Raw genomic sequence first — 14,179 nt, forward strand, 5'->3', positions numbered from 1 at the left:
CACGGCCCTGCCCATGAGAGGGACAAGATTCAGCTCCACCCACCACTGGGCAGGAACCAGTCCCTCCCACCAGGAAGCCTGCACAAGCCTATCAGATAGCCTCACCCACTATGGGGCAGACAGCAGAAGCAAGAAGAACTACAAACTTGCAGCCTGTGGAACAGAAATCACAATCACAGAAACTTAGACAAAATGAGACAGCAAGGGAATATGTCCCAGATGAAGGAACAAGATAAAACCCCAGAAGAACAACTAAGTGAAGTGGAGATAGGCAATCTACATGAAAAAGAATTCAGAGTAATGATAGTAAAGACGATCCAAGATCTTGGAAAAAGAATGAAGGCACAGATCAAGAAGATACAAGAAATGTTTAATAAAGACCTAGAAGAACTAAAGAACAAACAGAGATGAACAATATAATAACTGAAATGAAAAATACACTAGAAGGAATCAGTAGCAGAATAAATGAGGCAGAAGAATGGATAAGTGAGTTGGAAGACAGAATGGTGGAAATCACTACAGCGGAACAGAATAAAGAAAAAAGAATGAAAAGAAATGAGGACAGCCTAAGAGACCTCTGGGACATTAAATGTACCAACATTCACATCATAGGTGTCCCAGAAGGAGAAGAGAGAAAGAAAGGACCTGAGAAAATATTTGAGGAGATAATAGCTGAAAACTTCCCTAACATGAGGAAAGGAAATGGTCACCCAAGTCCAGGAAGCACAGAGAGTTCCAGGCAGGATAAACCCAAGGAGGAACACACCAAGACACATAGTAATCCAACTGACTAAAATTAAAGACAAAGAAAAAATATGAAAAGCCAACAGGGAAAAGCAACAAATAACATACAAGGGAATTTCCATAAGGTTATCAGCTGATTTCTCAGCAGAAACTCTACAGGCCAGAAGGGAGTGGCACAATATATTTAAAGTGATGAAAGGGAAGAATCTTCAACCAAGAATACTGTATCCAGCAAGGCTCTCACTCAGATTCAACAGAGAAGTCAGAAGTTTTACAGACAAGAAAAAACTAAGAGAATTCAGCATCACCAGACTAGCTTTGCAACAAATGCTAGAGGAACTTATCTAGGCAGAAAAGAAAAGGCCACAACTAGAAACAAGAAAACTATGAATGGAAAAGCTCACCGGTAAAGGCAAACATACAGTAAAGGTAGGAAATCATCCACACACAAATATGATATCAAAACCAGCAATCATGAGGAGAGTACAAATGCAGGATATTGGAAATGCATTTGAAATGAAAAGGCCAGCAATTTAAAACAATCTTGTTTATATATAGACTGCTATATCAAAACCTCATGGTAACCACAAACCTAAAATCTACAATAGATACACAAAAAAGAAAAAGGACTCCAAACACAACACTAAAGTTAGTCAGCAAATCACAAGAGAAGAGAACAAAAGAGGAAGGGATGAACAAATGAACTTACGTAAACCATATTTTCTCTGGAATCTAATCTTGTGTAACTAAAAATAATTGTCTAAATTGAAATATTCTATTTAATGACTATTTCCCTTACTAAACTGCAAAATCCTCAACTCTCAATTCATATCTTATTCTTTCTTTCTCAGCACCTAGCACAGTCCCTAGTAAGCAGAAGCATTTCTAACTATAAACGCTTTCGTGGAATCTCAAAGGGGTCACATCAGAAGAACTTATCAATACATAGTAGCTTCACTGTCTTTCTTCTCACAGTATCACGCATGGCAGTTTCCAGAAGAGATTTGTTCTCCCTGAGTTCAGATGTCTCATAAAAGTAGAAAGCTGAAAGTCAATAAATTAAACTAAGCTTTAAAATGCACTAGTGAGGTTAATTTAGTAGTATAATTTTCTAATATTAATACATTTGTTTCTACAAACGTGACTCTTGCTTCCCTAATGTAGGAGAAAGTACTAAAATCCCCAGACTCCCTCACAGCCACATAAACACATGTGATCTAGGCACCAACCATAAGGTCATCCATGGATGACTTTTCATTAATACATGAGCATGGTGTGGGTAGCAGCAGAGGCATCTGGATTTTGGAGGATCACGAGATGCAAGTTGAATTCCTGATGCAAAACTGGAATCATCACTGGTATCACCAGTAGTTGCAGAAAGATCTAATTCCTGGAATACACTGCTTCACAGTGCCCACAGTATAGTCAAAGGTTTCCTCATCAAGCCCAGTTGAGTATAGAACATTGTTCGTAAAAGTTTAGCCTCAAGTCTGTTCCTCCAGAACTCCCAACAATTCTGAAAATCTTTTAATGTCTGGTCCACAACCACAGCATCAGCATCCCCTGGGAACTTAGGAATTTAAACTATTGGGTCCCACTCTAGACCTACTGAATCAACAAAGGTGTTTGAATGAATCTATTTTCTATTATTTGCAATTAAGAGCCCTGATTGGCATATCTAGCAATCATTACTTGCCTTTGTCAGGAGAATGCATTTTGCTAGGCTACCTAATTAAAGGCCTAAACTACAGCTAAAGGGTTCACATGGCTTGGCAGATTGAAAGCAAAACTAGAAAGAGATCAGGATCTCTCTTACCTAGAAACAAATGAAGACACCTTTCTTTTCAATACCTTTTATTCAAAATTTAGTCTGTAAAATGAAACATTTATAAAAGGCAACATTATCATGTTTTTTTGTTTGTTTATTTGATTTAATTACTCAGACTTCTTAATGAAGGGATGCTTTCAAATTTTATGATTACTTGCCTTCTAAAGCACTTGGCTTTGTCTAGAGTCTGGAAAGAATTATTTCATTCAATCATGTTTTCCTATTGTGTAATCTTAAAATTTTGAGTAAAAAGGTAAGGTAATTTTTATAATATCCTAAATTTTAAAATCTAAGTATGTTTTTGGTTAATATAGGAAAGAGACAGCTATGAAGTTCCATCCAAGGTGAAAGGTGAAAGAAGAGCCATTCTGCCTAAAAACATCATCCCACAGGCTTGTTACTGTGTCTTAAATTCTTATAAAATATCAGGCTGGTAGAGATTTTACAAGTTAACTTATTAAGCCATCTTTACAAACGTATTCACTCTACATCCTTGTCAGTGTTAGTCCAGTCTAATCTAGCACTTTGATTGAGAGGAACAAATTATCTTGTGGAGGCTGCATCCTATTTGGACAGTTCTTATTGTGAAAAAGTTCTTCCTTATTTTGAAATGCTGTCTTTCTGAGACTGCTCACTGATCTGACTTCTCCCCCTCTGTTTACACCAAAAATTTCTAAATGATAATTTAAATATTTTTAGATGATGCCTTTGGTACATCCTATTCTTCTCCCTAGGCCATACGGAATCTGTTCCCTGAAGTTCAGGGTCTGAACTTTCTTCATGCAAGAGTTTAAAGTCTCTTTGTATTCAGTCTCTTTTGAATGTGTTTCAGTTTGTCTAAATACCTCTCAATACATCATCACTGCAAAAATCTAAACATTCTTAAGAAAAGTGGGCCTATACCCATCTGCGTCCTACATTCTATTTATTCAATTGATGCATCCCCTAAGCCTACATTAGCTTTGAGGACATCCACATCACTTGTTGATTTCTAGAAATATGACTGTCATCTAATACCTCTAAGCATTTTCACACATTCTACTCAGAAGCCTGCAACTTCTCCATCCTCTGCAAGTGCAGCTGTATTTCTGGTTTCTGACCCAAGAACAGGACCTCACATTTACCCCTGTTAAATTTCATTATTTTTTTCAGCTCAAATTGTTTCAGCCTGTCAAGATCTTTTGTGATCCTAATTCTGCCATCCAACACATTCTTTATCCCTCCCAGCTCTGTCATCTGCAAATGTGATGAGACTTCCCTCTATAGTTTCATCCGAGTCACTAACTCTAAAATGAGTGAATACGACAAGACTATACCACACAGCCTGGAGGTTATCAACAGAAATTTCTCTCCAGATGGATGTTTATCTATAAATCAGGTCATTTGGTTAATATTCTGTCAATTATTAGTTCACTTAATTGTAAGGACATTCTATTCATACTTCTATTCCTCAAGAATACATGATATGCTTTGCTAAATGAATTACTGAAGTACAAATATTCCACATCAAATACTTTATCACCAATTTAGTAACTCTGTTACAGAGAGAGATGAAGTAAATCTGCTTCATTTGTTTGGTGACTGCATGGTGATCTGTAGTGACTATCATTTCCTATCACTTGCTAGGATTCTAAGATTAAGGAATTCTTCCAGTTAAATTATTGAGTCTCATGACAAAAGTCTACGAGCTGAAAGGAGATAGCCCAGTCAGTAATCTTAAATCTTGTTTAAAGATAAATCTTAACCTATTTTAAAACAGTAAAACCTATTCTTTAAGTAAATATATATACATATATATTTATATATATAAATATAAAACTTATTTTATAAAAGGTAGAACTTTTCTGAATAAGACTGGTGTTGGGGATGAAGTACCCTGAGCCTCAGGCTTCCCTGAAAAATCCCTAGGAAGTCACAGAACACAGTTTTAAAAGCACTGCTTTAAGCCATTTTTAGCCATTTAACCAATATAAATTAGTTTTTAAGTCAGCTTTCAAAAAAACAGGTAGTTGTAAGAAGTGTCTTAAAACAAAATTACATTTTGATAGAACAGAGGAAAGGGAATATGGGCTAAGATCTAAAAACAGGGACCATGTCTAAACTCTCCAGTTCTTTAAAGGATTGGTAAGGTTAAGATTCCTCTGAATTCTCTGACTGACCACATAAAGCCAGCAGTCCAGCATACCCCTTCATATTTTAGCCACAGACTTGCTTCACAGATGAAGGAAGAGTGTTCATAAAACTACAATGCAAACACGTAATGCAAATCTTTGCATTCACACTAAAAGAAGAGCTTCAATTAAGACTATAAATGAATTGGAATTGTTTGCCTGTAACTGCAGAATATTTAAAGATAATTATATACTTTTTAGAATTCAAAGACAATCTTTTGCAACAGTGACATAACTCTTTTATTCAATAGACATTTATTGAGCATCTAGTATGTGTCAGGCATCTAATTAGGTACTTTTGAAAATGGTAGCATCATTCAGCGTCACAGAACCAGTGAGACACACATGAGGATACTGAGACTCCAAGCAGATAAGTCTCTTGCCCAAATTCACAAACTAGTAAGAAATGCTAGGACTTAAACCCAAAAAAGATATGGTCCCAGCTCTTAAGAAGTTCCCTGTATAATCAAAGAGATGATTATGCAAATAAATAATTACATAGATTATTGCATTTATAGATTCATACTGACAGCTCTCCTATTTTAACCAGGGCTTTCTTCGCCATGCTTGAGAGGAGCATGGAAAATGGAAGAGAGAGCAGGAAATCTGTTCCCACACTTAACAGAGACAGATGTCAGTTGCCATCCTATAAACAAAACAGAAGGTACGTTTCCTTCATGTTCTATGTGTTTGAAGTACTGTCACCTAATAGGCAGCTGTACTGAAGTATGCTCACAACATATGCTTTTAAAATGGTTTGCCAGAGAACTACTTTCGATATTCCACTCTTACACATCTTCAAGGCTTCTGCTAATGTTGTGGTTCTGAAAATGCTAAAGAGACATTAAATCATGTTTATGTCGATGGCAGCTCTTAAGGCCTTGGTTAATTTTTTTCATGGCAGCAAAGGCAAAGAAATAGGACCTGCACTTGGCATCAATACATCCCTGGCTTCCTTACTGTGCCAACAAGCCTGACTTGCAGAATTTGTAGTGGTTTTCAGCTGCTGCAGACCACCTCTCTGCAGCTCAGCAGATGGTTAGAGCAGTAGCTAAAGCAACAGAGGCCATTTTAAGTTCCAAAAAATGTAGCAGGTGCTGCAGGTTTCAAAAGAAAATTATTCCCAACTTTGCATTTCATCATTTTCTTTTCTCTTCATGTGTGAGCGATTTTCTCCCTATCTCTTACCTCTGTCTACACCCAACATAGTAGTAGAGTATGAACTTAAGAAAAGGTTATAAACGTGCAAGAATAACTGCATATCAATGAAGGAAAATACTTCTGGGTATCTTAAGCAGAATGCTGTGTGTTAAGGCGTTTTCTACCTGGGGCTTATGGTATTTCCTCCTATGAATGCATAATTTCACCTTCCCATGAATCCAGAGTCTGATGTGGGAGGAATCTCACAGGATTTGAGATCAGAAGTATTTTAATGAGTAAGTACAGGAAAGTTTGGGAAAGTAATTTTAAAGAAATTAGATATAGAATTAAGTTCATGTAACTAGTATTAGGACTCCTGAATTGCCCCCTCTTCTGTACATGCTATTCTCAACCAAGAGAATTGTCTTGGTACTACTCTCTCCTGGTTTTCCTCCTTCCTTTAAGGCCACTCCTCCCCAGGATCCTCATTTTCCTGTCCCTCATTAGTTTTAATATTATATAGGGTTCCACCCTTGGGTCTCAATGCTTGGTGTTCTATGAGTTCTCCATGGGTGACTTCATCTAAATTCCTGGCTTCAACTATTACCCATATGCTGATGACAGCTAGGAAAGTCTTTGTTCCAGTTCTACCTAATCAGCCAACTCAAATCAGTGAATCCCAAGTTTACCCAACACCTTCTCCTCCTCTCCCCACACCAAATCTGTTTCCAGATCACTGTATAAGTGATGTGCATCAGCCTCCACCTGGTCCTCCAAGCCAGAAACCTGGAAGTTAGACTATACTTCTCCTTCCCTTCATCCCAAACCAAATACATCACCAAGGTTTGTCACTTCTACCACTGAACTATCCCTGGAAAATTTTTTTTGTAGTTTTCATTTCTACTGCCTTTCCTCAGGCCCTCATCACTTCTTGATTGGATTATGCTACTAGCCTCCGAACTTGACTCCCCTGTTAGCAATTTATTCACTTTCTATTGTATCTAAAATCCTATCCAAACATGTTATTCTCCTACCTTCTTTCCCAGTTTCCCCTATGCCTCGTAATCCAGTCATAGTCAACCTCCCTTCCTTCCTTTCCTGACATTCATGATGTATATACTTAAGCTATGCTGAACTACTTATAATTCCCTTAAATTCTATTTTAATATATATTCCTACACTATTTCTTCTGTCTAGAATTAGGCATCTCTCTTCTAGATAGCCTCACCACTCAGGAGTTCTTCCGTCACAGTGGTTAACTCTACATACTGGAAGAAGACTGAATCACAAACTGGTAAACCACATGGGTTCTGGGGATGGACAGATCCTAATTTAATCTTAACTGTGCCTCATACTAGTTGTGTGATATTGGGCAAGTGTCCTCACCTTCTCCATGCCTCTGTGTTTCTCATCCACAAAGTGGAATTAATAATAGTTCCTATAGTTTGGGGTTACTGTATAGCTGAAATGATATAACAAGAGTAAAATATTTGGAACAAATCCTGGCATATTCAAAGTGCACAGTAAGCTCTTGTTATTATTGTAATGATTGGTTTACTTTTTGTGAGTTCCTTGAAGTCCAGGTGCATGACCAACACCTCCATACCACAGTGCCAGGTGACTACTCAAAAGATGTTTCCATGAAAGGGTTAAAATGGTCCTTAAAAAAGTGTCTGTGAAACTCATCAAGGATATTCAAGCCTCTTTTTACAAGAAATATTGTTAGCTTCTTTCGTTTACCACTATTTTCATAGTAGATCCTAAAAAGTCTAAGATGTTTTCATAATTTTTCAAAATAGATGTTGTCTCAGGAAAATTGGACTGAAAAAAATGTCTGGATATTTCTTGAGCCCTCATTAATTATTTTTACTCTCTTATTGCCTAGCAACTTAACCCAAATTCCTAGAGTTAATATGTTATGCCTTGTTTCATCATTTAGCTCATAATTTATTTTTTAAACATGTATCGTATGCTCTGGTCACTGAATACCCCATTTTGGAAAATATTCTTCCCTTCTAACCATAGTCTTTATGATATTATACAACTTAGATATTGAATAAGAAGATGTGGCGAAGAGTGGTATTTGAGGGTGATAAACTCACTCTGTAAAGGAAGATGACCACACTCAGCTCCTAAAAACATAATGTGAGACTGCATAATATAAAAACATGAGTTCCCTACTAATAACATACAGTAAAATTTTAAAAAGAATAAAAATAATAATAAGTGCCTCCACACACAGCCAAGCATATAGCAGTACATGTTAACTGAACTCAAATCTAGAGCCCTTGCCCCCCTGAGTGATTCTGTGAAAAGTCTATGTCCAAATCTATAGCAATAATAGTGTTCACACATTGCATGTACACCATTTATTTGTCTTTAAAGAGCTCATTTCAATTGCTGAAGTCCACTCCACCGAAGGTAGTCAACAGAACACAATTTGTCTAGTATTAGCCTTCATTGTATGTAATTAAAGTGTTGATGCTGAACTGTTGGTGTTTATCACATTAGCTGGAAAGGAAACAGACCTTTCCATTAGGATGTTAGATTGGACTAATCACTGATATAAGGAGCATCATAAACTAACACCCTGTTCAAAAACAATCTATTGACTAAAACATTCATTTATTGAGCAAATGCAGAGGTTCTATTGTGCTCCATGATAGTCTAATTAAATGTAAACTATGTAAGCTAATTAAGATAGCTAGAAAAATACATATTTCAGATTAAAAGATAATTTTGACAGTATTTTAATAGACATCTTAATACGAATTCCTCCTCTAAACCTGACCTAGATAATACTATTCTTCATAATCATCAGTATTCTCATTTACCCACTACATATGTAGAGCTTCGCCATCAACAACCTTATAGCACTGTAATTAGAATGATGATGTTGGTCCAGTGGATGACATTCAGGAGAGCTGATCAATCATATTTCATAGTTGCCACAGTTCTTCATATTTTAATGCCTCTACTGCCTTTGCCTGAAAGGCCAACTGGAAAACTCATAGTCTTACTTCAATACTCAGTTCAACTCTTATCTCCTGTGAAACTTCTACACCTGACTAAAGCTGAGTTAGTACCTTTCCTTTTTTTTCACTCTTTCTTCTTATCTGAGTTAGTGACTGCTGAGGCATTTTGCTCCTATTTCAATTGTAGTACTTATACATTTTACTATTTATTTGTCTCCCAATTAAACTGTTTACTTATCTTTGTTTGCCTCATACACAACAGAAAGCCGAACACACAAAGGGCATGAAATTAATAATTTTGAACAAATAATCAATCACTGATTATACTTTTTGTTAATAACAGACTTTATGTTTCAGTGTAGTCTTAGGTTCACAGCAAAATTAAGTGGAAAGAGCAGAGAGTTCCCATATACTCCATATCCCATCACATGCACAATCTCCCCCGTTATCAACATCCTATACCACAATGGTATCTGTTACAATCAATGAACCTACATTAACACATCATTATCGCCCAGAGTTCATAATTTACATCAGGGTTCTTTCTTGGTGTCTTATATTTCATGGGTTTGGACAAATGTATAATGACATGTATCCACCATCGCAGTACCATACAGAATAGTTTCACTGCCTTAAAAATCTTCTGTGCTCCATCTGTTCATTCCTCCCTCCCTCTTCCCACCTCCATAAACCACTGATCGTTTTACTGTCTGCATAGTTTTGCCTTTGTCATAGAATGACACATAGTTGGAATCATACAGTATGCAACCTTGTTCCATCAGCTTCTTCCACTTACTAATATATATTTAAATTTTCTCCATGTCTTTTCATGGCTTGATAGCTCATTTCCTCTAAGCACTGAATAATAATCCATTCTCTGGAAGTATCACAGATTATTTATCCATTCATCTACTGAAGAATATCTTGGTCACTTTCAAGTTTTGGCAATTATAAATAAAGCTTCTATAAACCTCCTGTGCTGTTTTTGTGTGGACATAAGTTTTCAATTCATCTGGGTAAATACCAAGGAGTGTAATTTCTTGATCATATAGTATTAGTATGTTTAGTTTTATAAGAAACAAACTGTTTTCCAAAATGGCTGTACAATTTTGCATTCCCACCAGCAATAAATGAGAGTTCCTCTTGCTCCACATACTTGCTGGCATTCAGTGTTGTCAGTGTTTTGGATTTTGGCCATTCTAATAGCTGTGTAGTGGTATTACCTCATTGTTTTAATTTACAAGTACCTAATGATATATAACGTGAAGCCATTTTTTACATACTTTTTGCCTTCTATATATCTTCTTTGGTGAGGTCTCTGTTTAGGTTTTTTGCCCATTTTTAATTGGGTTGTTCATTTTGTTATTATTTAATTTCATGAGTTCTCTTTATATTTTGGATAATAGTTCTTTGTCAGATGTGTCTTTCACAAATTTTTCTCGCAGTCTGTGGTTTATCTTCTCATTCTCTTAAGTCACTGTGTTTTTATTTAATTTTATAAGACTTCTGTTGCATACTTCCAGAAATGTAGCCTCATAATTGAGGACTTTGAGGCTGTGCCATTCTAACGTATCATGGATCTACCATCAAATCACTATTCCATAACCAAACAGTTCTCAATAATTATAATTTGCATCTTTATCAACTTCATAATTTGGAGAGTCATTTCATAAATATATAATCTCACTCCCATCTAAAGTATTGATCAAAAGAAGTGGAGGACTTAAAAAAACAGCCACAAGCTTTACTGGTTGCAGGCAGCTTAGCATCAGCAAGCCTACTAGGTTCCCTTCCCTTCAGAAGTGGCTACGTTTTAGCTTGTTAGTTATGTATTTGGAGATGCTATTCCTCCCTCTGATGAATTTCTACATGAATTAATCAAGCATAACATATGGGATGTAATCAAAATGCATCTTTACCTTTTACTCCTACTGCCCCTTTAAAATTTATTCAGGAATGGAAGTTTTTTTCCCTGACCCTAAATTAAAAATCTCTAGGCCCCACAACTTCCTACAGTTATACAACCACTTTAAGTCCAAAGCACAGTCTAGATTCAAAAATCAGAACATCCTGTCCCATATAATAATCAATACACTGAACTTAACTTAGAATTGTCTCCCCTCCTGCAAGCAGAGCTGACAAGCCTTGGAGAGGGGGAGTAGTAGATTTCTTCTCACTTTCTCTAATTCTTTTCCCACAGTATGTTAATCTTGACTTCAGGCCTCTATATTCTTGTGGCATAGAGAAAAAGAAGGGAGAACAGGTTAGGAATAGACTTACTAGAACTGGCACGCTCACACCTGAGCTTTGTGGCATCTGGATCTGTGGGTTGCTTAAAGCTGACTGCATCATGGGACACTTTTGTTTACTGAGAAATCCTACTTTATCTTCACAAGGAGATATGACAAAATCATTCATCATGAGGGATAGTTACAGCAGCAACTAAGCAAAGCAAAGGCGGATGAAATAATGCTGTAAAAGGTCTGTATGTGTCTAGTGCCTCCTTTTACTAAGACTTTCTTTGGCACATCTTTAATTCTATACATTTATCTGAAGTATACTCTGCTTAGAAGCAAATGATCTTTGATATGTGCAATTTAAGAGATTTTCACAAAATAAAAGAGTCTCTAACAGAGTCATTTTCAATGACTGTATATCTGAGCTGTATATGCAAAGATTTATGTACTTTTTTACACTAAATTATACTTCTATAGGAAAAAGTTTATTTCAGAAGTCTCTCAGTTTCAACTAAATTTCATTACAGGTTATTTGCTTACTGTTAAAGCAGAAAAAATTCTCCCAATCCAAATCAATAAATATAGACCTTGATTATTGGCCAAAAAGGAGACAAATGATCCCTTCCCCCAAGGCTACTTTGGACAAAGATTCCTCCAAAAGACCTGGTTTAGTGTTTCAATATAAGAAATTCAGTGGCAAATGTCTGAAGGCATTAATTCCCATAATGCTTCACTAGATAAGAAACAAGCTCCAATATCCTTAACCAAATAGTCACTGTGTAACACACACCAGATACTAAATTCAATTTTCTGCTTGGGTAAAATGGAATAATAGTTGGCCTCCTGTTCCTATGTATGACTAAGACTACTGATGACACTCAAAAAAGAAATGTTGAAACTTGAAAATAGAGATATTATTGATAATTTAAGAGATCTATAAATTTTAGATATCTTCAAGTAACTAGTCCTCGATCAAAAAAACAATCATAGCTGATACTAACTTTTAAATTCCAGGCATTCAAAAGCATTCTATAGCAGGCCAATTCAACAATCTCCAAATCCTATGTTAGCTTTCAAAATGTTTAGGACATTGCCGGTGAACTATAAACAAAGCAAAACATAATTTTAAAAAACCAAAACCTATTATCCTGATCAGAAGAAATGTATCAGAATAAAATTAGTCACATAAATAAATTCAGAAATTTGCATATGCCAGCTATAAAGTCTCAAAGACATTGTGTTAATATTGCTCATCTACGTACATGCTGATTATATTCAGCTTTAATTTGGAGTTCAGGAAGTAATAGAGACTGCTTCTTATAAACTCAGATACTTTTTATTTTATTAATACAGCACTTTTAGCATTGGAGGATAAAAAGGAGTACGGGAGTCATAGCTATCTTTGCCTCCATACACTCGAATCTTGTTATAGGGTTTGCCTATAGCCAAAATGCAGCTGTACAGCTAATTTCAGGCCTACCAGCCTTGACAACATTCTCTTTCATAAGCATCTGGTGATTAACCATATGAAAAAGTGTTATTGAATTCCAGATGGAGTTGACTTCTTCATATGGCTACAGACTAGTCAATTTAGGAGCAGATATCTATAGTGCTACTGACTACTGAATCACCTGTTTCTTTAAAATTAGATGATGCTGGAGTTTTTTAATGCAAGAGAGAAAAGAGAATTAAGAGAAAAGTGAATTAAATCGAAGCCTGTTATTCTTTTCTATCTGTTAGAAGTAGCTACAACAAAGACAATATAGAGTTGGCTGGCACTCTCCAGCACTGACCTTTGACAGTCGTACATTTACACACATGTTCACAGAGAGAATTCCTAATGAAACAATAAATGCTCTACTACTTTCTTACTATCTTGAGAAGATGAGTATATGACCAGAGAAATTTCAAAAGATATCAGTGATAAGATAAAAAGTAAGTGTTAATCTGATCAAAATAATTAAACGTTTTTCCCTCTGGGGAACTCAGCATACATTACTCAAAATGAATGCTTTCCTAAATAATTAGTCTATTTCTTCCAAACATCAACAAGAGTGGTATAGCTGATTCATTTTGTTATACAGCAGAAACTAACAACAACATTGTAAAGAAATTATACTCCAATAAAGACGTTAAAAAAAAAAAAGAGTGGTAAAGGCAATGAGACAGCAAAAGAAAAGCAAGGCATTAAAATATTTTTTAACCTCCTAGAATAAAATAATCAATTCACACACTTATAACTGCTAGATTTGTAACCCTACAATTTGAGAGATCTTATTTTTACTAAGAACTTATGCAATATTTTCTGAATAAAACTTTACATTCCAAGTAAATTTCAAAAATGCCCACAGACTCACAGAATTTTGAAGTTATAAAAATTTTTACATTCATCTTTGTTCATCTCTGATCTACATTACGATTCATATTTTAGAGTAAACATAACACTTTGACTTCAGGCCAGATCTTCATACTATAATAACACCCAAAACACCTATAAGAGAATACTTTTTCACTATAACTTTTTTTTTCTTTTTTTTTTTAACATCTTTACTGGAGTATAATAGCTTTACAATGGTGTGTTAGTTTCTGCTTTATAACAAAGTGAATCAGTTATACATATACATATGTCCCCATATCTCTTCCCTCTTGCATCTCCCTCCCTCCCACCCTCCCTATCCCACCCCTCTAGGTGGTCACAAAGCACCGAGCTGATCTCCCTAAGCTATGCGGCTGCTTCCCACTAGCTATCTACTTTACATTTGGTAGTGTATATATGTCCATGCCACTCTTTCACTTTGTCCCAGCTTACCCTTCCCCCTCCCCGTATCCTCAAGTCCATTCTTTAGTAGGTCTGCATCTTTATTCCCGTCTTGCCCCTAGGTTCTTCTGACCATTTTCTTTTTTTTTTTTTTTTAGATTCCATATATATGTGTTAGCATATGGTATTTGTTTCTCTTTCTGACTTACTTCACTCTGTATGACAGTCTCTAGGTCCATCCACCTCACTACAAATAACTCAGTTTCGTTCCTTTTGATGGCTGAGTAATATTCCATTGTATATATGTGCCACATCTTCTTTATCCA

This window comes from Balaenoptera borealis (assembly GCF_965194805.1).
Source record: "Balaenoptera borealis genome assembly, chromosome: 8".
Classification (NCBI taxonomy): Eukaryota; Metazoa; Chordata; class Mammalia; order Artiodactyla; family Balaenopteridae; genus Balaenoptera; species Balaenoptera borealis.